Source organism: Protopterus annectens, chromosome 5.part0 (assembly GCF_019279795.1).
Source record: "Protopterus annectens isolate FY-2018-M chromosome 5.part0, PAN1.0, whole genome shotgun sequence".
Classification (NCBI taxonomy): Eukaryota; Metazoa; Chordata; order Ceratodontiformes; family Protopteridae; genus Protopterus; species Protopterus annectens.
Window position 1 is genome coordinate 572447603 of NC_056735.1, and position 24503 is coordinate 572472105.

The following is a 24503-nucleotide window of genomic DNA, read 5'->3' on the forward strand; positions in this document are numbered from 1 at the left end:
GCAGTGCAAGTGTAGTCAGTCCTTGTTACTAACAGTATATATGGCTTTGATGCATGTGTTTTTTATTAGGTGATGGCCCTCCCCCTGGAACACAATGCATACATGGACACAGCATTGCTGTGCAGGTATTCATAACCCTGTAATGTACTGTGCACCATAACTCACAGGTGTACATACCATTGCTGGATGTGTATCTGTCTGTCAGATAGGTATCCAATGCTGATTACAGCCTCTGTGTCTTTAGCAAATACTTGTGGACACATTTTTAGCACATGCATGATGAGTATTCACACAACATCATCAGTGGTGCATGGATAATTGATGGAATACCATTCGGCCACATACCCAATGTACAGTACTTATGGTGAGTGTAGATCATATTGTGGACATGCCAGTCTCATCCATGACATGGCATGCTAAAACACAACTGCATATTTAAACACTACACATACCCAATGTGTGTCATATGACCTAGCCACTCAATAGCATCACAAGACATATATGTGTCAGTTGTGCAAATGGTGATTGGTATGCATATTGTTTAGAGGTGCATATGTGTGAACACAAACAACATTAAGGTGTATAGCAATGAAAGCTATGTGCAGTACTGTGGTTATAATAACTGGATGTAGTATAGTACCATAGGCCATCATCATGAAGCATCAGCTGGTCACTCAAGGCTACAAATGTTTCCCAAACCAGCACTAATCATGCTGTGCCAGAACTGTACTACCTTGGCTAAATTCACCATTTCACAACCAGTTGTTACATGCGTTTGTAAGGAGGCCAATAAGGAGCATTCCCTGACATCAATGTGTAGTGTATTGCAGAGTGTTTAAATGCCCCATGATAGGCCTCTACCCCTCAGGTATATTATGTGTAATGTGGTGGATGAGATTTTGGATACTGGTGTGTGTCTTTACAAAGGGTTTGGGAATCCTTTATGTGTAGCATGTTAAAATGCTCTGTGTATGACATAGATGTGTATGTTATGTGCATGTTGAGTATCAACTGTGCCTATTCAATGGTCACTACAGTCTAGCCACATTTGTTTCAGATGGTCTGGGTATTGCACGTGTTTGAGGCAGCTAATCACATTAGTGAGATGTGCATGCTCTTACACCAAACATGCACAGGATGCATTATGGGTAGGTGTGTTACACCTGTACATGGCCTACACCTTAACTATGACATGCACTTTTTATTTACAATAATAAATGTAGAATACACTCACCAGCATCTGTCCGCTGCCTTGATATCACCCCAGAGGGACATACATAGAGATAAGACAGTTTGTCAGTGGCCACAACTGTGGCATTGCTACTGTGTGTTTGCAGTCTTACAGTACAACAACAGTTTACATTCACAGGGCTACAGATTATGTTCCAAATGATCAGTATTGCACAACAACAGGCTCCACATATTTGAACGACACACTCCACATCTCACATATGCATGATCCACCAATACAGATAACAGTAGTCTACAGATATGCCATGTTACCTGCATGCTCCATGTGTGCTTGCTGGATGGCTCCAACCTCCATCATGGTGTATGTCTGCTGCTGTTGTTGTTGGGCATGTGCCACCAGGCTCAGCAGCAGCTCCTCTACTCTGGTGAGGGGGGCATGGATATTACCACCTTCTGTTGCAAGCTGTTGTCTACGCACATTAGCAGCACGCTGACGGACATGTCTGAGAAGATCACTGAAGTGCTGGCGTACCTGCTCATATGTCCGATTATGCAGGCCTACCTCATTGACCCTGCGGACAACATCTTGCCACATTGCAGTACGCTCCTGCTGGTCCTGGCTGGTTCGTGAGAACATGAGATGGTAGTGCTGAATCATACTGCTAGTAATGATATCATCTTCAGCACTACTGTAACTGGGGTTCCTGCGATGGGCCATGATCCCTGGAAGACATAAATACAAAAATATGTCTGAGCAAGTCATATGGCACATTTAACATTATACAGTACAGATAACACTGAACTGCCATATATAGCAACCTATAAGCTAACCGAGAGTGAAACACTGTAACTGCCACTTATCACTGCTCACCCCACAACTGTTTCTGCACAGCAACAAAATAAAATCATTATATAAGACTATAAAGGAGTACCTGGCACAATGTATGCAACACGATGCACCACCTAGCCACAGCAGATATACATCAAGCTGATGTGTAAAGAAATATATCATCCATCACAATCAGTGTAAGGTCCAGTAAATGTATTACTATTATATCACACAACTTGTTAATGGCAAACCCGTGGCCAAAATATGTGCACAATTGGGAATATGGGTCACATACTGCTGTAGTACACTATGAATGTTGCTAGATATGCAGTTATATGTTTTACCACACATATGTCAAAGGACATGTTACAGACATACCCACACACATCAGACATAATTACAGGACACAAAAGTATGACAACCCAGATAAGCTTTCAGTGTGTACTATACAGTACTGTCTGTCAGTACTTACACAACCTTAATCTTGAGAAATTTAATCTGTGATGAATACAGGGACCACACAAAACAGTGGATGCAAGCAGTGTGGACATACTCCATACTTTGCTGTACAGGCCCAGAGCCTCTTCAAGTACTACTACAGTACACACAGGATTTGCATTCAACATTGGTACCAATCAATAATCATAGATGTAGTGCTTTAGCCTCCACTGACACCCCCTAGTTAAAACCAAGGGACTTAATCACACTGTATGCAATTGTACTTGTTCTGCCTAGCAACAGAATGCACAGCTGTTGCTAGGATCAAAGCAAGGACCCATAATACCATGACATAAACAGTTTCCCACTAAGCTATCCCACAGATACATATCTTTGACGCATTCACAAACATATTGACCATCACAGTCAGTCAACAGTACAGAGAATCTATTGCAACAAGTAGATGTAGGTGTGTATGAATATATATACATATAATATATATATATATATATATATATATATATATATATATATATATACATAATATATATATATATATATATATATATATATATACACACACACATCCATTGGTCTACATATACATATATATGTAGGCACATATACATTTCACCTTTCATAGTGAGAATATCAATTATACAAATGATGTAAGGTGTACAGTAATGTAATAAAATTGCACAGTCTTGGGATGAATTTATTGAAGGTGTTCACAGCCCAGGTAGCTTTAGCAGACCTTACTGGCTTCAGCATTGCAAACTGAACAAACCACCCACAGTGTTTAACCACCACATGTCATATACCAGCACTGTATGCTGTCTTGTCTGTCACACACTAAAACCTACATACAAATATGCGCATACTAACCTTCACCAACATATATATCTCCCCCCTTCACAAACAGTTGCAATATGTCCCCTGCTCTTATACAGATGTGAATATATATGACACATATATATTTCTCCGTATGTGTGTGGCATACACACACAAGGTCCACACTGTAAGTCCCTGGACCTCACAGCTGAACTGTTGGGCCTTGCTGCAACACAAACAGGTGTCACATATGAACGCACACTAACATTAGGGGGGTATATATGGCAACAGATGCTAGATAAGCATACTAGACTGCTACAGCAGTTGCCACTGCTAAGCTACACTTTAATATGACTATTCATGCATGTGTTGTTCTGTCACACCCGTGTTTATATAATGTCAGTGCTAATCCCCCCAACAGCCATTGGCCACACTACTGTACAGAACACAGATAACATGGATCAGATCTTTGACATTTAATGCTGAGCTACACATTTCACAGGTATGTCCCACTGCCCACAGGTACACACAGTATTGTCCATAGCAGTAGTTAAGCAGAACATCTGCGCATAAAGAAGTACTGCTGCCACATATAGGTTCATAGGTTCATAGGTTAGTACTAAGCCAACTGCCCTTGCGAGCCATTTTAAGCCTAGCCAATTATTCGTTGTGAGACTCAAACCCTGCACCTTGTGTTTGTAAGGCAAAAACCTTAACCATTAAGTGACCCTCCCAACCCTAACCAATCTACAGGAATTCCTGTGGAAGTTTGGAAGCTGGGAGGAAAAAAAAAATGACAAAGACTTGGAAGGGTTTGTTTAACATCTTAAGAGGAGAAGTACCACCGTCCTGAAAGAAAACAGTGGCAATATCTAAAGAGAGTAAGGATCTATTAGATCCAACTTCATACAGGCCCATTTCAATACTAAACCCATGATTATAAAGTGTGTCTATAACAGCTAAAAGAACGGCAAATGTAATGACAAAACTGACAGATATGGAACAATGTGGTTTTGTGGAGGGGAGGCAAATATATGACATTAACAGAACCCCGATGATCCAGAGGGAAGCAGAATGTAAGAAAATACCATCGTTGTTGGTGGGTCTTGATGCAGAGAAAGCATTTGACAAAGTAACCTGGGACATTATGAGCAGGGCAATAGAAGCATTTACCTTTCCTGAAAAACTTATAAGGCTGATTAGGAGACTGAGGCATCAGATGGGTTTTAGCAACCAAGCCTTCACTGATGAAGGCTTGGTTGGTTACCGAAACCGGTCTGATTTTTCATGGTGTGGCCACAATAAAAGAAAACATATGCTCTGTTGGTGCTGGCTTTGCTTTTTTTAAATTTTGAGGAAAGCAATAACTGTTTCATTCTGGCCTGCATGAAAATTAGAAATAGTTGCCAACTGTACTTTCATGGTGGTGAAGCTGGATCCTTTGAGAGATGCCTCTTGCCAAAAAAAATATAAAAGTGATGGAAGAGGGGCCGAGAAGGAATTGAACCCCATATGGTAAACCTTCTCAACTTACTGAGATCCTGGTATTTGGTTTCCATGAAGACAATTTCTGAAAAACTGGAACAGCTCAGCATCCCTGGTCACTATTATAATTAAGGAAACCATGCATCTGACTTCAGCGTTTCAAGTCTCTGTAAAGCTGACTGAACATGTGATAGAGAAGCTCTAGATGACAGTCTAAAGCCCATTGTGGATATACTAGATGAGACCAGAGGAATGGGTACTTGCCAAGGCCATAAGTGGGCAATGAGTATTCCTTTGCCCTTGTACCTTCTTTGTAAAGAAACTAATTACAGGAAGGGGTGGAAAAGGCAAAGTAGACTCAGGGGCCAAATATGGACTAGACTGTCCCTTGGTGTCTGACCCTGCAGACAGTAACTGCTACACTTAAGTATGAAGCAAGAGTGCAGCAATGTTGTCCTAAGACTGAAAATCTACATCATGGGACAAAACAGACCTGTTCAGCTCATCTGCCGGAACACAGAAGTCCCATAGATGTGCATTGCAGTTAGAGAAGAAACAGAAAGAAAGACACTGTCCACTGCCACACACTCATGGCTTCCAGCAGAAAGGACATCAGGTTCTTTCCTGCTTGCTGATATACCAGATCACCATCATGTCTGTCTGGATGGAGATCACAGCATTAAGGCGAGGGTCCTGGAAGGTGTGCCCTCATCTCCAAAACATTGGCAAGAAAACTGGCTCCTGTTGTAAACAAAGGACCCCGAACCATCTTCTCTTCAAAATGTTCACCACCCTTGAAGGAAAGCCTTGATAATAGACTACTCTTCAATCACATCTACTACATATCAGTAAATACATATGTGTCACATACCTTTCCTTTGTATGATTTGGTAATATTTCTTTTTCCTTCTCTCTCTCTCTCTCTGTCTCTCTCTCTCTGTCAGTCTATGCAAAAGAGTGATTGAGTTTGTTGGCAGAGATTGCAGCCTGCTTTTGTAGGAATTTGCACATGAGCATGTGATGGCCTCTGCACCAATTAGTGGCCACCATTTGCTAATTGCATGCAGCCTGCTGTGTAGTAATTGCAGTAATCACTGTCATAGCAACCCAGTACTATAAATTGCTGACTCATGTAGGCATGGCCTATAGCTTTCCAGTATGGAGATCATCCTTGTTTGTTGTGGACATCATTGTTTAAGACAGAAGTTTGGTATAGTTCTTATATCAGAAGACCCTGCACACACAGGTATATTCTACATTTGGGTAGGGTTGCAGAAGTACAGATAGCGTAAGTACTATTGTGTGGATTTTATCTTGCTGGACTTACAGGGTTGCTGTGTACATGCTAGTTTATCAAGGCAAGTAGTCTGTCTGCATAACTCCCAACTGTGGACCTATCCCCATGATAGCCAGAGAATAGCCTGTTATTTTTTGTCTGTGCACCACACAGTTCTTTTCAGCAATAGAGCAATGGCATTCTTACAGTTGGTTGCTACCAGTACATGGCTACATCCATTTGTATTTCAGTGTTGTATTCCTACATAAGGGTATGCTTCCGAAACCCCTTCCAAAGCTATTTGCACAGTGTGTAACAGCAGAAAGGCTGATATGCCTCTGTGTTTCTGCCTCTGCCAGACCTCTCAACTACTCAAGTACATATTTGAACAGACTCAGGGAAAAGTCAAGAAAAAGTCAGGGATAATCAGGGAAACCTTTAAAATATTAGTGCCATTAAGTTGAGACATTGAGAGAATCAGAGCATATGAATCAATACACATTTTCTGAAGTAAAAGAAGTGTCTAACTCTTAATTATTGTCATTATTCATTAAGTGTAATGCACCATATTTCTGGCCAAAGTCAGTAGTTTTCGGAGGGATTCAGAGGGACAGAGCTAAAGTTTGTTTCAAAATCAGGGACATCCCTGAAAATTAGGGACAGATGGGAGGTATGGCCTCTTCCCTAAACAGATATGCCAGTGTTTGTCCTGCTGTGATACTGTGTGGGGTTTTAAAGTGATGGCGTAACATTATTTTCTGCTAGAATGGCTGCTTCTCTTATCACAGTCATGTAATGTAATCCCATAACAAACTGTTGGTCAACATCCACAGAACAAGTTGTGTGGTATGGTATTCCTATTTTTCCTTTACATTCACTCATTCTGATCCATAATATATTTATTTAAGCACCAACTTGATGTATATTTACCGTGGCTTAATGGTACTTCATGTTGTGTAGTGTGTGCAAGGTCTGGGGTTCGAGACTTGCAGAGGTGTTATATTTTGTTCCTGAGCAGAACAAGGGCCCTCACATACAGAGTGACTAAGGCACTTTTAAGCAGTTGTAAGCAGGTTTGTGCAGGTTTGCGCATTGCTGTGCATTGCTTAGCCAAGCACAAACAAGTGCAAACCCGGGCAAACCCGTGCAAACCCGCTAACTACTGCTTAATAGTGCTTACTCCCGCTAACCCCAGCGCTTATTTCTTTGAAAGAAAAGAAAAATGGGGAGATAGGAAAGTGGTGAAAAATGGGCACAAAGAGGGAAAGACAATATGGAAAATAGCTTGGGATGTGCAGGACTGGAGTAGGGAAGGTCCACAGCTGTCCATTTCTTCAACAACAACAGCTGTGCATATGCAATAAATTTTTGAGGTAGATATGAACCCTTCAACCCCTGAGAGAGGGATGAGGACAACAAAGTATGTTGTAATGCCAAATAAATAACATTTCATGTGTCCAGTGGACATGTGTGCAAAATGGGCAGCTATGTATGGGGTGTAATTTTTGTTTTGGGAGCAGATTGCCCTTTTTTTTTTCAAGTGAGAGTGGAATGTGGGGTATGGGAAGTAGGTATATTTGAGGAGGTAGGTTGGGGAGGTAAACAGACAAGACAAACAAGACGCATACAGGGGCGGTATACGACACATGTTGTGGGTGAACACCTTTGACGGGAATGTATGTTTGGAAATCGTAAGCCAATGAGCCCCCAGATGGAAACAGTGGGACTGAGGTCCCCACCCATGGGCAGCCACCACTGCACCTTCATGGCCCAGAGGGTGGCTGTGCTGGGGGCTGTGTAGAAGCGGCAGACTGACCCAGAAGTTGCCACACGAGCCTCAAGCTGGCATAGAGGTTCTGCAACAGAACATTCAATCTCTCTATGCACCACAGCCCAGACCGTTCGAAGGGTGATAGGTGGCCCTCCTCTGCCCACGCTTGCACGGGGGGGGGCGAGCCCCATCCCCTGCAGTGCTTCCATCCAAAGATGGCACAGGGCCAATGGAGGAGGAGGAGATCCCAGGCTGGGCACCAGATCTGCTGGTGCAAGGTGCCATGGCCAGCTGAGGTGGGACAGGTGGGTCCGCTGGGACTGGCCTTCCCATACGAACTATGTTTTGGAGAGTTTAATAAAGATATGGGTTAGTAACAGTCAGCAGCATTCCCAATTAGTTATAACAGCATGCAGATATATTCCCATTAACCCAACACACCAGATTTTCAACAGTTGAAAAGCAAGCATAACACATGCATATATAGAACAATAGTGGACATTACAACAGCATGCAGGTTGAATTGATGGCAACAGGCCACCAATATTGTGGTATTTTAACAGGGCACATGCATAGAAATAAATGCAAATATTTATAAACCAATAGGACATATGTCCCAACAATTGTTTTGAGATTAGACATACCGACTGAGGTGTGGAATTGCATTTTTTATGCACATACAGTAGGGTGGAAAAAGATAGCTCAATTAACAGCTTATACATCCTTCTAGTTTTTACTACATTCCTATTAACTGCAGTTGTATGTCCCTTACATGTATTATTACACTACCCAATGTCCTTATATTGTGCAATTGGATTTTTCTAGATCATTATATACATGAGCTGTATCTTACATACAAACTGTCCAAGATGCAGATGTTACTGCAACATATTCTGAGAGTTGCTCACACACAATACTGCTAAGATGGTACACTGACAGCTCTACTTTCATATAATTATCTAGATATGTTGAGGTGAAAGTATCAGTTATATGTTAACAGCACCCTATATTTCTGGCAGCACACTGACATTTCTGGGGAACACAATACCAAGCTACTCATGTGCCAGATTAGCCTGTACATGCTGGGCATGAACCGACAGTTGAGGGCTGTAAATATGCATAAAAGCTACTGGCACTCCCTTCATCCACATTATATGGGCCTACCCAAGTGTGGGTTGATACTGCTTAATACAACACTACTATTTGTAGAATGCAACAGTACAACAACATATCAAAGAAAATGACACAGACGCACTCCAGGAATTATACATTTATTAAAGGATTATTACAGCTTTATTTATTGGGTTAAAACACTTTTTGAAGGCTCTCTCATTTATTTTATATAACAGTATATGCAGAATAATTACTAACCTGCCTGATGACGCAGTCTTTGCAGCCTATCTTCATGGGCTTGCTGGTTCATAGTCCAGACACCTGCAGCTGTGAAGTAAATGCACTGATATTGAGACATACTTATGCATAGTATAGACAAGCATAGCAATTCTTAACTACTTAATACAATGGCTACTTAGTACTGGGGCATTAGACATTGCACAGGATTCCTGGATCCACTGGTCCAGCTGATCCTCCCTACATCGCTTCAGGTCAGAATAATGGTGCCTGACCTGCTCACCAATCCGAGGAACACTAGTGGCACTGGTGAGATCACGGGCAAGACTGTTCCAGGCCTCTGTTTTATATTGGGTGCCCTGGTACTGGCCCTGCAGGAGTCTTTCCTCATGATTGTGGACAAGGAGCCAAACCATTACTTTGGACTCCTCAATGCCCCAGCAATGCACTCTAAATCAAGTGCCTTCTCCAACACCGGCCATGCTGACTGCAGAAGGAAGCTACAACCAGTTATAGCAAGTATTCCCACCTGTGGAGCTTAAATATGCCTCATTTCCCGCACTTATTTGTGATTGGCCAGTTTTAGAAAAACTCAGCTGTAGGCACACCTGCTTAGCTGATGTTGGCAATGTTTAAAATTCCTTTGATAGATATATGTCTGTTGAAAGTGCATGTTTATGAAATGCTGTCATGGCTTAGTGGTTAAGTATTGTGAATATAGTGCACAGTATCCTGAGTTCAAGCCCTGTCATTGCTTTTTATTTTCCTACTGGGCAGACCTGACTGGTTAAGGTATAGTAAAGGAGGTGTGGCCGTGTTTAATGGACTTTGCTCAACTTTGCCTGACGTTGCCCAACGTTGCTCAACGTTGCTCAACATTGCTCAACGTTGCTCGACGTTGCCTGACATTGCCTGACGTTGCGCTGGTTAGCGCGGTGCACAGCTATGTGCAAATACGTTGTTGTGCTGGTTAGCATGGTGCACAGCTATGTGCAAAGACATTGCACTGGTTAACGTAGTGCGCAGCTATGAGCAATTGGATTTAAATATGCTCAGTACTGGTAAAATGTGCTTAGCAGTACTTTATATTGCTTAAAATAGGGTACTCATGCCTCAGAATGCATAACTATTTCACCTTCATATATATATATATATATATATATATATATATATATATATGTGTATGTATATACTTTGTTCACTACTACATTTAACTTTTCAATGCTTTTTACAAAACTTATACATAAAAAATGTCAGGAAATATTTTTGTATACAGATTTCCAACAGAAAATCGAACATGCGGTAATGGGACTCGAACTGGGAATGCCTCCTCTTTGTGCGAAGGCTCTAACCACTACACTATCACTATTTTGCTTAATTTGCATATATTTTTCTTATTATCCTCTTCTGGTGTCTAAGCTGATAACTGTAGCTAAGCAATGGGCAAACCCGTGGAAACACGCACAAATACGGGCAGCTATATCGGATTAAATAAAAAAAAAAAAAAATCTTTCTATTTTTAATTTTGTCAGTTGTTTAACATATGGGGAGTGTAGTGTTACATTGTGCACATGTGAGCGGACTCACTCATGTAACTTGAAATTGCGGTGTTTCTTCATTGCAGGGGCGTGGATTTTTGGACTGCTCGGCAGTCCAACATGCCCCCTACACTCGTCCATGCTCCATGTAAGCTTTAGAGTTGAGGCAGCATGCCCTCATTAATATGCATGGCGTGCTGCCATCATACTCTTAGACTGGTGCTTACGTGTAAGACTAATCTAGTCTTACACGGAAGATTAGTAAATCCTGGGGTATGTCTTTAGCAAATAGTATATTGTACATTTTTTTTTTCATTTTTTAGTATCCTGGTCAAGTCTTAAACTATTCACATGACTTGCTGACTTCACTGGTGGGCTTCCAAATTCACATTTGATACAGATAGGCTGGGTTACCCTAGTCTCTAGCTCACCCATCACTGAATGGTAAAAAGTAAATATATCAAAAAGTAAACTTAAAAAAGAAGGGTTTGCAAAAAAAAAAAAAACATGTCGCTGCAGTTCAATTTAATAATATGTGCATTGATATAGAAGGAACTACCCACAACTTACATACAGTTTCATATTCATCACACTCATATAGCCATAGTAAAACATGGTATTGGGGTAATAAAAGTAATTTTCATACATATGTATGACATCAGTGTAGGGAGATACTTTGGTAATATCCAGACTTACGTATGATATCATTTTGGGAAGACATTTTCTCCTTCTTCCTTGATTTCTGGGCATATATCAATGGTATCATAAGTGCTGAAGCTGGTATGGGTAATAGTAAAAAAAGAAAGCCAGTGTTGCCTTTTAAATGGAAAAAATGATAACATATCAGTAATTAGAGAGAGAGAGAGAGAAGTTCAGGAATTTTTTGAACACAGAAAGAGCTTGCCATTTATTCATCATTTTCAACAAGAGCTCAAAAGGAAAATAAATACATACAGAAACATTGTTAAAAGAAAAAGACAATCCAAGAGACTACCAAATTTGCAAACTGGGGACAAGATAGGAATGCAAACATTTTATGATAGTTTGCAGCTTGAAGATTAAGTAGGTGGTTAAGGAACTAAATCAAGGTCTTATGCTATTCGAGAGGGAAGCTGTATAAAAGGGATTGCTGATATTTGTTTAAAATAAGCATGATAAGCTCCAGGATAGATAAGCAATCAGAAATGTCCTAAAAAGTATTTTTGCAAGAAAATGGCAAATTTCTGAATTATAATGCACACAAGTTGCAGAGGCAGGCTTCAATAATCGTATCTCTAATTAAAGTTGGAAAACAGCAAGATCTATCCAAAAATGAAGATCAGACATCCAGAAAGAATATTTCTATCAAATGTTGATTTTGAAGCCCACTAAAAAAGAAAGTAAGGCATGTTAATAGTTGTAGAATTGACCAGCATATCAAAAATTTAAAAAATGTACTTATTGAAGTGTCTGTTACCTATGAATAATGATATGATTTTGATGTAAAAACTCATGACATATTTAATAGAACAAGAGAAAAGGCCAATTAAAATAAAGATCAGTGCAAAGTAATGCATAGTACCTCACTGAATATTAGTGAAATATCAAATATTGAGGAGAATGTTTTATTTATTAGCACTACCTTTTCAACCCTCTCTCCTGATCAGCTGTCTGTTCATTTTCTTACATTTTGCTGTCCATCATTTTGCCCTTTTATGCATCTCAGGATGCTTAAGTGACACATATGGCATCACTTAATGACAGTCATGATATTTTAATCTTCCCATTCATTCTTCAAAGCTCTGCTTTACTGACCGTCCAAATCTGTATTGCTCTGATCAGCTTTAACCTTCACAAATGACCACAGGGTCCCACCAAGTCTTATATGTGTCATTCCCAATCTTCCAGTGCACTTAGCCTGCACTGATTTTGCAGCACTATGAGAAGCTGATGCCAGTGTTTTTCAGTATGTGAAACATGAGTGGATTAAATTCACAAAAGACTGTGATCCTAGAAAAAATTAATATGAATTCTGACAATGATTACCACAGCAGTTGTACTTCAGAGAGTAAAGTGTAAATAAATACAACTGAAAAAGCTTCAAAGGGTTCAAACTTCAAAACTTGACTGCAAAACCCTTTGCCGCACAACTGTCCACACAAACAAATCTTGTTAAACCAAAATAAAATAAAAGAGTACTACTCCACAGGAAAATAGGTTTAGTGCTTTTGTTCATTTAATCTTGAACTTCATCAGAAGCTGAATACAAACTGAATAAAAAGCCACATAATTCCATTTAAATACAAAAGCAAATGATATCAAACTTTTAAAATGTTCAATGACTTGATTTAAAAATACATACCTTCATTTAGCTTCTGTTAAGCTTAAAAAGACAGTTGAGATAAATACAGCTTCATGGAATCTTGTATTTTAACACACTTTTAACATGAATAATCTCATTAATACCTGTTGGAAAATCTGCTGTAAGAAACACTTGCCACTTTAACCCCTGTTTTTCTAAATAGTTGTTAAATGTTATCCATTAGGAAACATGATACTAACAATGCTCTGGCAAAGCATAGCTTGAATTCTACTGATTTCAGGAAATTTTAATTTTTAGTGTTATAAAAAGTGGATCTTAAATTATTTGTTGATTCATTTAACAACTATTTGGAATATGGAGGGTGACCTATAGGTGACCTATATATATGGAGGCAGTCAGTAAATCACCACCTATATAAATCAGATTTGAGGGTCACATTTAGGTTGCACTGCTAAGCTTATAAGGGCCCTAGTGGTCATTAGCCTAGTATACACCTAAAAACCTATAAACTTCTCATATTGTTTTTTATTTGTTGGTCTAAAGGTTTTCTGTTTATCACCATTTATACTTAGTCACATGACATGGATACGTATGACATTTTTTTTGTAGGACTGGTGACCAGGTACCTTCCTTGGATAATATTAGCCACGCAATACAATGGCTGCCAGAAAATCATTAACCAGTTTTTAGGGGCTAGATTCTTCAAGAATCAGGGTATAACAGTGGGGACCCCTTGCTATCCAGCAATAGTACTTTGATTTTACATTTAAATTCTGTCCCTATATGACATTATACCGGGGGGGGGGTAATCACTCCTCTACCCAGTGCTTCAGTAATGTCACATTAATTCCATAGCAGTCTATGTTAATGAATCTCATTACCTATTATTTGCACATTCTGATAGCCACAAAGACTGCTACATAAACACTGAGCCCATTTGATTCCAACCATTGCCAAAGTCAGTTAGAAATTTAGCCTGCCGGAAACTACCAGCTGTGATACAGGTAGTGCTCCCTGTCCCTATTTCTGTCTGATGCACAGAGACTGCCAGCATGTCAGATGTTAGAATGCATGGCTCTCAAACAGCAGGAAGAGCATGCTGTGAATTTATGCTAGAAAAGCACATAGGCTGAGAAGTTAAGGCATAGAAAGATTTGAGTTGTTCTCCATTTCAAAATGAACATGACTTATAAAACGCCTTATCCTGCATGCATGAAGACCTCAACTGCTTCATCATAGGTTCCCTTGTTTTACAGTATAGCTCCATCTGTATGTGGTACCTGGAATTGCAGATAGTGTGGCATCCCACTTAATACTCCCTACTGTGCAAAGTCTATCATAAAATCAGAGGTACTGCTATACTGCAACAGCACATTGACTTCAGTGGGCTGCTCTGTGTAACTTTGGTGTGCAAAGCCAATGTAAAAATACAAGGTGCAGAAGCATAGCAAGCCTGAATCCTAGTTTGGAATCAAGCATATGGCTGAAACAGCCTTCATTAGATTATGTAGCCTGATGATAGATGGAGAGGCACCCTATGTATAGGAATCAGGCGCAAGTCTAACCATGTGGAGTAGCATGGTATCATTTCCATTACTCTTTTGGAATTCTAAAGTAAGTGTATATTACTTCATTCAGTAATATGACTGAGATATATTCTTGTACACTCATTGCACTCATTGTACATTTAGTTTGTCTGTTTTTTAAAGGAGTTTTTCATGATTGTCTGTTGCTGAAAATAGCCACTGCTTAATGGTATATCCTGGTTATCAAGATATAAATAGATGCGTAAACAGACAAATAAACAAATACATACTTGACTACTATTCATACTTTCTAAACAAATCATGAGCTGCTAAGAAATCCATGTTGGTCTGTCTCTTACTAGTACTATATGTGGAACAAAAGATTTCTAATGTTATACTATAAATATATAAATAGTAAGCAACTAAGAACTTATTTATTTGTCTGTTTATCTATCTATTTATATTTTGATTCATCTGGGGACTCACTATACTCCTGTTACATCTCCAAGCTTACACAAGTGAAAAAAAGAGGGACTGGCCTCCATGAAATTGATTACATGTATAGAACTGCAATCATGGGACTGCACACATATCTGCTGACCTCACAAGACCCAAACATAATGAAAGTTTTGAAACATGAGGAGAATAAATCTAAGATGACTTCTCTGCTTAATCTAGCAGACGCATGTGGGCATCAATCAGGAATGGAAATCAAATCAAAAGTAGATAAGAATCAGACAGCAATTGAATGTGCCAAAAAAACAAAAGAAAGAATATAAGGTGAAGGACCAGATGGGAAGGCATGAAATGTGGAAAATGCATAAATATAGTTGCAGGTATAGAAAACTCCTGCAAGAACCTCATGTCCATCATGATCAAAAGCAGGAATGGTTAAGGAGAGACACATTCAAACCAAAAGATGAAAGGTTAATATTGGTGGCCCAAGATAGTTAGCTGCGTACATGCTGGTTTACAAAGTCCATTGAACATGTGGGAGAAACAGACAAATGTAAGTTTTGTAAAACAGAATTGGAAACAGTCTCATATCTTGTTGTTGGCTGTGATATACTAATGGTAGAAGGACTGCATACTGGAAGGCATAATAATGTGGCAAGAGTGTTGCATTGGGGATTGTGCAAACATTATAATATTGAAGTAGCTGAAAAACACTGGAAATATGAGCCGCAAAGCATTATAGATAATGATGAAGTTTTATAACACATGGGATCAACCATTTCTAACAGTTCAAAAAATAGATGCGAGAAAATCAGATATAGTATTCCATGAAACAAAAATAGAAGTAGCAACGATCATTGAAACTGCTACACCCAATGACTACAATGTCTTATAGAGAGAGAGAGATAAATTTGTAAAATATCAGAATTTGCAGGCAGAAAGGCAGAAACAAGGGTAATGTAGAAAGATACACAGACAGTTCCTATAGTAGTAGGAGCAATGAGCTAAAAAGAATTTGCAGTCATACTTAGATATGTTACTGATAAATGTAACTCCATATGAACCGCAGCAGGAGTCATTAGTGGGTGCATTGCACATGCTGTGAAGAGCACTTCTGGCTGACATCAAAGATTGAAACAATACTAATTTAATGAGCTTTAATCATACTTTGACTTAGGAAAGGGGTCTATTACCATTATAGTATTAGAAACCCAAAAGACTTGGAAAAATTGAAAAAAGGGTGAAAGTGCTTAACAAACTTCCAAGCTACAAAATCCAGCTCAAACAGTTACCCAGTCCTGGTCATGCTCATGTTCATCACCAGGTTGAGACCTCTAGTAAAAGTACAAACTTCTTGTTGCTTATTACTAACATTTTGCCCTGCAGTACTTGAAACATTATACCTCTAACAATGTTCCCTCCTGTACTTGAATTAATACAACTCTTTTCACCCCCCAAAAATAATTCTCATCTTTCTCTTTTTCTAACTGCCCCCATCCACCACTCTACACCTTTTATTTATCTCCTGCATACCTAAGTTATAAATCTTCTAGAGACACCAATTTGTAACAGGCAGCCTAAATAGAACCAATACTATACCATACTCTCTCAGTTATATGCTATTAGCACTACCTCCTATACAGTACTAATATCTTCCATCCCCTCTTGCATAATTTTATAACTTTCTTCATTAAATCTCTTGAACTCTTTACAAACCTATACAATGGTAAAATCTTCCTTCCTACATAATTTTATAACTAACTTTATTATGTCTCTTGAAATCCTTGCAAACCTCCCTTTACGGAAATGAAAGAACACTAAACTTCATTACAATACTGTTTCCCTTCTGCAGTATCAGTTTGTTTACTTCTGCAAGATTTTACAGGTGGGAACAATTGTTGATGTAAATACTTTACTGTATATACCTGCCTTGTAATTATGTTTGTTGTTTCATGAAGAATGTATCTGTTATTTTTCTGAGAACTATCTGGAATTCACTTGTTAATATACATATACAGTGATGGAGTTTTTCTCCCTGGGTCTCCACTAAAAATGGGCTGTGCCTAGTCGGACTTTTTCCGGTCAATAAAGACAAATAAATAAATAAATATTTTTTTCAGAACATGAGTTATGACAATAATTTGCTTGTGTGATTACTCATGGTAAACACCTTTATCATCATCATTTTTAGAAACATTGATGACATGAATTACAGTCTGTTTACAATTACTAGACTAGAAAAATATATATTTGTCATGCAAGCTTTTGTCATGTGTTTATGCTAGAAATACAATTTGGCAGTTTGTATTCAAATGAAGAACTAGCACCAGGCAGTCCTTTTTTATTTTTAATTTGGATTTTGTAGTTTTGCACGGTGTTAGCATATTTGTTATTTATTGATTAAATGACTGATTGTATTGGTGATTTTTTTTCTTTTACTTCAAAAGGTAAGTGTGTACATACATTTGTACTGTGATTTTAATTAATTAATTTTAATTTGGGTAGTTATGGTTTTATAAGGGGGGGTAGTAGTTAATGTAGGTAGGATATTTGATAGCCTATTTATATATTTATTTTTACTCTTTATTTTTACTCTTATGTGTTTACATATATGTAAATGTATGCTACTATAGGTATATGTGTATGTATGCATAAACCAAAGCTACCTTTTATAATGTGTATTGTGCAGAGGGGGCACTGGTGCACAGATATACTCCATTTTAATGTTACGGTTTGTGTAGGCGCAGTGGAGACACTGTTGATATAATAGTTGGGATAATGGCTAAGGTTCTCTCCTTCCAAGCACAAGGTAAAGGGTACAATCCTAACTTCTGGCCTCTGGCAGCACAGGTTCTACTTGATGCCTATGGGAGGAGGAGTTGTGTAAACCAACCATTTAGGTATCATATTTGCTATGCAGTATCCTATAGAAAAGGAGATCATCTGAGGTGCTAGCCATTTGACAGTGACAGTGTAAAATTGTCTCTACGAGATCTTGTTATGATCACTAATTTACCCAAAACAAGGAATGGATATTTGCTGGTGATAAGTGTCCAACCTACTCTGCTTTACAACAGGGATCCATGCTAATGTTGGGAGGAGACTATGTGCTCCCAAAGTCTAGCAGTCCTGGGTCAATAAGCTACTGGCAGGTTGGTATCCAGCTGCTCAGCCTGGATTACTTAGGATAGCTCTGTTGACCAAAAAGCTGGATGTATAGCCAATGAACTAATTACCTAAAGGTTGATACACTAAATATAGGCTCACTGACAGAGAACAGCTTGAATGTGAATGATAGGAGGAGACTGAAAATCTTATTAATACAGGACTGTACAGTCTAGCAATGGTGTGGGACTTGTGGTGAGAGAAAGTCTTCTGAAGACAGTGATGGATGTCTTGTGAATTAGTGACAGACTCATTTCAATCAAGACTCCATTGTAGACAATGGGCAGTATTCATAATATCAGCCAATACCCCAAAGCAGGGCTGTGATAGTGAGAAAAAAAACATTTGTAAGCAGCAGCTGTATGAACTACTAGATAAAGCAGGAGTACATGAGTTGGTGCTGGTAATGGGGATCTGAATGTGCATATCAGGAAGGACTAAACAGGAAATGTGCACTGCTTGAGTTGACATGGATGGGAAGAGCAAAAAATAGGCCATTCTTGACTTTTGTCTGGCAAATGGCATGAGGGCAGCTATCACATAGTTCACCATGACAGACAATACAATTACAAGATCACATAGAGAAATGGACAACATGCAATTCGGGTAGATTTTCTGCTAGTACAGAAAGGGCATTGAGGTAGGAGCAAAGATTGGAAGTATCCTCATTAAAACATTCAGCCCACAGCATAAACCACTATTAGTCACAATCAGCTGCAAACAGTGGCCAGATAATGCTGTAAGGTCAACAGAGACAAGATACAAGACCCAAAAGTTAACTGGAGTGAAAGCACAAGAGCTCGAAGAAATACTCATGGCTCTAGTACCTCAGGATGAAGGAATAAGTAGAGTTGAAGAAGAATGGCAGAATGTGAAAACAGTATTTGTGAAGACTATAGAACAGAGATATGGCAGAGCCAGGAATGGAAATAAGGTACACAAGGAAAGCTAGTGGTGGAATGCAGAAGGCCATGAACTTATCAAAAGAAAGGAATGCTGGGAAAAGCTGGAGATAGAAAAGATAGAGAAGGCTATGGAGAAATCCTCATTGGCTAACAACTAGACTAAGAGCACAGTCACAATAGCAAAGAACAAGGCATCAGAGAAACTCTACCAACTTCTGGAAAGTGACTCATAAGATGTTACAAAGAGAGACTATCAGGTTGCAGGGCAAAGAAAGAAAGATAAAGAAGAAAGCCACCAGCACTATTCATATGAGATGACAAAAAGCTGCTCATCAGGTCACAGCACATCAAAGGCAGATGAAAGGATTACTTACAAAAGTTTCTTAATAAAGAAAACCCCACAGAATCTGTATTGCCAAATTTACTGTCTGCAATGAAAGAGGAAGAACCCACCCTAGGAGATGTAGGAACAATACTAAGGAAAATGAAGTTAGGAAAAGCAACAATCTCAGAGTAGTTAGGGGAGTTGGGGGTGTTAGGAGAGATATGGCTCCAGAGTGCACTCATAACAGTATATGGGAGTGGCATATCCCAGAAGGCTTAAGAATAAACATTTTGGTGCCAGTGTACAAGAACAAAGTGGACATTTGCAATTGAAAGCAGTAGACAAGTATCAATGTGCAGTCACACTGCATGAGATTGCTGTAGAAGGTCCCACACAGAGCAGGAGAAAGTAAAATGTGAGCTGAGAATTTTGCATTCAGATTAAGATGCAGCATAACTGTGCCAATGTTTGCAGTGAGACAGATTGTGAAGTAGATGTTTCAGATGAAGGAAGAGTCTAACTAGGCATTCTAGACTTGGAGAAAGTACACAACAAGATCCCATTAAAGTTGATTTAGGTAGTTCTGCGATGGTTCGAAGTTTCAGAAATGTCGGTAGAATTAGTTGATGCTAAGTAAAATGACCCAATAACAGAACAGTGTTCAGCCTCACAGAGAGGTTCCCAGTGGAAGTGATTGATCACATGGTTTTGTGTGTAAAATGTTTCACTTCTTGTGTGTTTTGTAATTTTGATGACGTCTTTTCATTTAGATGAAAGGATTCAATACATTTTATGGTGAATTATTCATGCATTATCAAACTATTATTTTTAGTGGTTTTCTGAGTTTCAGTCTGGCTGCATAGCTCTCAACTGTCCTGATTTTCCTCAGAATGTTCAATGTTTTAGTCATATTTTTGGTCTATTTCTGAAATCTGAATATAATGGCAGATATTTGATTTTCAGACTTAATATCCTTCAGAAAATTCATGCTAATGTAAAACTTATTATACTATCAACTTTCTAAGTCTGTAAGAGCAATATTTAAAAAGTGTCCCTATTTTTGGGCCTTTATCCCCCCATTAGTTGTGGCTTTGTCCAGATTTCTTGCTCTAAGAGGTTGAGAGGCATATTTGGCTGTATTTTACTGTTTGTTCCAATGGGAGTGGGTGTTCTTTAAGGTCAGCTCTGAGCTCACTGCTCTTCATATTGGTTCACAGGTTACTTACGTTAGCAAATTGGTTGAATGAAAAAGATCAACAAAAATGCTGTATGCTGCTGCTGATGTGGCACTGCAATTAGATGCTACAGAGGAACTTCAACAAATGATGGAGGACTAGAATGCAAAACTGAGGAAACATAAGATAAAACTGAATCTATACTAAACATCTGTTATAGCAGCAAATGGGGGATAGCAGAAGAAGCTGAAAATTCAGATATGAGGGAAATAGTGAAGAGGTTACCTGCTTCAAGTATAGGGGAGGAGTGACTGAGAAGAAGGGAAGTCTAGAAAAAGAGGTGCATCAGCCAAATTGCACAGGATGGCAAGGGTAGTGTGTATGTCAGAAGAATGACAAATAATCTGAAAAGTAAGATATACAAAGCAGTGGTGCAATCAGTAGTTCTGTATGCTACAGAAACCTTGGCAATGAAGACAGTGGAGTTAAGAAAGCTAGAATTGAGGAGGACAGAGTGCTTGAGCTGGATGGTAGGATGTATACTGAGACAGATGACGAAATGAGGATATCAAAGCAGAAACTACAGTAGCTACAGTTGTAGAGAAGCTCAAAGAGAACAGATTATGGTTGTCAATACAAGTAAGCAGGAAAGCAGAAGATGATTTAGTGATGAAGACTTAGGTTAGACAGAAGAAAGCAACAGAAAATGAGAATGTCTAGAAAAGAGATGGATGGATTTTGTGAGAGATCACAGTCGGGCATAACTATCGATGAAGGATGGATAGTGACTCTGAAATGAGAGAGGTAGCAAAAGTTGATGTGACACCCCAATCATATGTAGAAAAATGTAAAAAGAAAGGGGCTGATTATGATGATGGTGATGATTTGATGATGGTTTGTACGTTGTATATTTCTATTGTATTTGCAATTGTGGAACATGCTTTACTTGCATTGCAAATTTGTAATTCAAAATATACATTTTTTGTAAGTCTATAGGTAGTTACTAGGATATTGGCCCATTTACCATTTTAAGCCTAGCCAAGTTCACCCCAAATTTAATGACCTATTGCCAATGTGTCAACACCCCAAGGGATTTTACGGTTATGACATAGGCTTGTACACATCAAGCGATCACAGGTTGCCCCTGTCCATTAGGGACATAGTTGCCAAACCAGGGGTAAATTTGCAATATCCCATCCATTGATCTAAGTTACTTTTAAATAGGATTAAGAATAAACTTTGCTTCAACATGGATGGGAAGTCTCTTCCAGAGAAGAGGCAATCTCTGGGACTCAAACCTATCTATCCGACATGTCCTATTTATGCTGCAGACAAGGTTTACGTACTTAGAACCTACAGGTACTTAGATACTTAGAACAGGTATTTTGGATTCAGCGAATACCCATTCATGGAACACCTATTTATTGAAGGTGCTCTTCAGTGAATGATGGATTTTCACTAGAGAAAACCAGCGGTTGGCCACCATCTGGAATTTGCCCTTTTCCCCACTGTAGTGTGATCTTGGAATTGGTATATTTAGTTAGGGGTGTGTGGAGGGTGTAGCCCCCACCTTGGTAGGTTTTAAATTGTATGTTTTTTTGTGGTTGCTTGGTTGGACAACAGCTTGTTTGCCCTAGTGAAAATCCATTGTTCGCTGAAGAGCAGCTTCAATTAATAGGTGTTCGACGAATGGGTATTCACTGAATAGCCATTCAACAAACTGATATAGACCCATTCAGTCCCCAAGATTGCAATGTGACCTTGTGTAACTTTTTCCTATTCACAGACAACTCTACCACAGTACTTTAGCATGGAGGCATGCATCACCATGGTGGACTGTCTAATGACGCATTCTGGTGGAGATGCATATGCTAATTAGCCATGTATTCTCCCCTATAACTGCCCGTGGTAAAGTATTTATGCAACCAAGTGAATGCTGCATAAATTAACACGGCTTCTTATAGACACTCAGTTAATTAACATGTCCAAGAGCTTGTATTTACCAATTACAGTAGAGGTGAGTGGTGGAGAATTTAGTGGAGAATTAATGTTGAGGTGTGTGTGTGTGTGTGTGTGTGTGTGTGTGTGTGTGTGTGTGTGATTGTGTGTGTGTGTGTGTGATTGTGTGTGTGTGTGTGTGTGTGTGTGTGTGTGTGTGTGTGTGTGTGTGTGTGTGTGTGTGTGTGTGTGTGTGTGTGTGTGTGTGTGTGTGTGTGTGTGTGTGTGTGTGTGTGTGTGTGTGTGTGTGTGCGTGTGTGTGATTGCGTGTGTGTGATTGCGTGTGTGTGTGTGTGTGTGTGTGTGTGTGTGTGTGTGTGTGTGTGTGTGTGTGTGTGATAATATGTATGGTGGAGGGCTTCAGTGGATGGGCGAGTGGATGTCTGCTTGTTGGGAGGGTGGCCTAATGATTAAGGTGTTTGCCTTACAAACACAAGGTGCAGGGTTTGAATCTCACAAGGGATAATTGGCTAGGCTTAAAATGGCTCGCAAGGGCAGTTAGCCTAGTACTAACCTATGAACCTATAATAGGTCATGGTAGAGGGGTTAGTTAGGGAATAGGATAGATTTGTAAACTGTGTATGTGTGTGTGTCGGTGTTTGTGTGTGTGTGTGTGTGTGTGTGTGTGTGCGTGAATGGGTGAGTGCATCTGTAAGTGTTATTGTGTGGGGCTTGTGTATATGTGTGTGTTGTGTGTGTGCGTATGTGTAAGTATAAGTTGATGTCATGCCTCCATACTCCCCTAGACTAATGAGGAAAGACTAATGAGGGGGATACTAGAAATCAAGTATAACTCTTTAACATCTTATCTAAATGGCACTTAATAAAGACATGGGTTGGGGGCACTAGACACCAGGGATACTCTATATACCATGCGTAAAAGCACTAAAAAGGATTCAAACCCAGTATTTTCCTAACCCAGACTGCGGTTATTAGTCCTCCACACAATCACTGGACTGCTGAGATGCTTCAAAATATTACCTAAGTGCTTCTTTAACAATAACGTATGTAATCTCAGGGGAGGGGGTATTAAAGGCTTGAAACCCTCCTCCCTTGGTAAAGGGAGCAGCAGCAGCAATAACCCAAATTATTAATTAACTAGTAAAATATATCAGGGCTATTTTACATTATAAGAAGTATGAAACTCTAATGTCTGGCATGAGTCAATGAGTGTAACACTCCTTGAGTTACAAGAGCATTAGGGGTGGGTTTCAGTACAAAGCCAAGGATACTAGATGACATCAGGGAGAATATTTAAACTATTAGTGGGATTCAGTTAAAACTGACTAGAATAACAACTCTACCATCACTATCCTTCTTTAATAGTCACATCACCATAGTAGTCAGGAAGTCCTTCTACGTGGCACACCTTATCATAAAAAGGTTCTCATCCAGGAGAAAAGAGGTCATTGTTCCCCTCTACTCGTCACACATTAGACCCATTATAGAGTAGAATGCCCCTTTTGGAATGTACCTCACAAGACATCTGCAGCAGCTGGAAAGGCCACAAAAGTACCTCACAAAGAGGATTACTGGCCTCAAACAAATGCCCTACACTGACTGCCTCAAAAAAACTCCAGCTTTACTCTGTTGCATATTGCCTACTCCGATGTGATCTCTGCCTAACATATAAAGCTATGTCAAACCCAGAGCTGTTGGACATGCTACACCTAAAGAAATCCCAGTCCCTCCGAGCTACATGCTCTAGGGACCTAAACCTTGTCACCACAATAAACAGGACATGCTGGAGGGATAGATTCCTGTCCCAGAGACTTCCTATACTCTGGAACAAGCTACTCATATATGTCAAGCAAAGTTCTTCATTAGCACTCTTCAAGAAAAATCTTGATGAGTGGATGGGAAATGGGAAATACACCCCGGGGATCACTTCTGTGTCTCTGCTGGACAGTGGAACAGGAAAATAACTTTCTTGGGTGGCGTA